This window comes from Otolemur garnettii, unplaced genomic scaffold (genome assembly GCF_000181295.1).
Source record: "Otolemur garnettii isolate 467f Iridium unplaced genomic scaffold, OtoGar3 scaffold00023, whole genome shotgun sequence".
Classification (NCBI taxonomy): Eukaryota; Metazoa; Chordata; class Mammalia; order Primates; family Galagidae; genus Otolemur; species Otolemur garnettii.
This window is the reverse complement of record NW_003852418.1, coordinates 16285078-16286145: the sequence shown is the minus strand read 5'-3', so window position 1 is coordinate 16286145 and position 1068 is coordinate 16285078.

The following is a 1068-nucleotide window of genomic DNA, read 5'->3' as shown; positions in this document are numbered from 1 at the left end:
AAAGTCTCGATTTTTGGAAAGAATGCACGACAAGTACTCAAGGTAATCCTCATAAACCTCTCTTAACCTCCATTTCTACTCCTTTTAAATCTCTACAACATACTTTACTAAATCCTACATCCCTCTTACCTACTGCCTCTAACTAACCTATTCCAATACCTCCTCTCACTTACTTATTACTACCCCTATTACTAATACAATAAAAGAAACAAATCAACCTCCCACTGAAAACCTTCTTATCTATCTCTACAAGTTGTTTCACCCCAACTCTCAAACTTTACTACAATTTCTCAAAGCTTTCTTTCACAAATAAATTCAAAGTCTCTATAATTATATTACTACCTAACTCCATACATAACTCATTTTATTCAAACTAAACTCTCAAAGTTATCCCAACAGGTAGCTAATCAGCTGATACTTCAAACCTACATCCCAGATACAGCTCCCAACCTACAAGAAGAAAAAAACTGTTCTCCGTGAATAGACTACGCTGTACTCCAGACCACAAGACCTTCCTAAACACCACGTTTAAACAGCCACCTATCCTCCCAATGAAATTCATAATCATCTTCTAGTTGGCCAATTAAAACTACGTGCCCCTCTCAGCAGGAAGAAATTACAGAAGAGAGAACTCAACGTCCACTTTCCCAAGGCCAACCTTCTATTTTTTATATGTCAAGAAGGGAGGAATGTTAGATTATTGCCTCAGAAAGCCCCTTCCCCCCAAAAAGCTCCTTCCTGCCCTTAAAGTTCCAACTCCTCCCCTAGCACAGGGAGTGGCCTGCTTACCTCATCACCCTGTTCCTATTTCCCGCTGCCCGCCCCTAATAGCTCTTTCTGCAGGAGAAATAACTTCTTATGGGTTATCCCACCAGCCCGTCACCATTCTGAAACTCCCCTATATAAGAATATGTCCCCTCCATTTCTCTCTGTCTCTTCCTATCCACTTCCCCTTCTGGGACAAAACATACTTTCCAAATTAAGTACCACCCTCACTTTTAATCTTAAATTGATAAATGCTGACCCATCTCCTTCTGCCTCACTCTGCCTCGTCCTTTCCCAAACCAT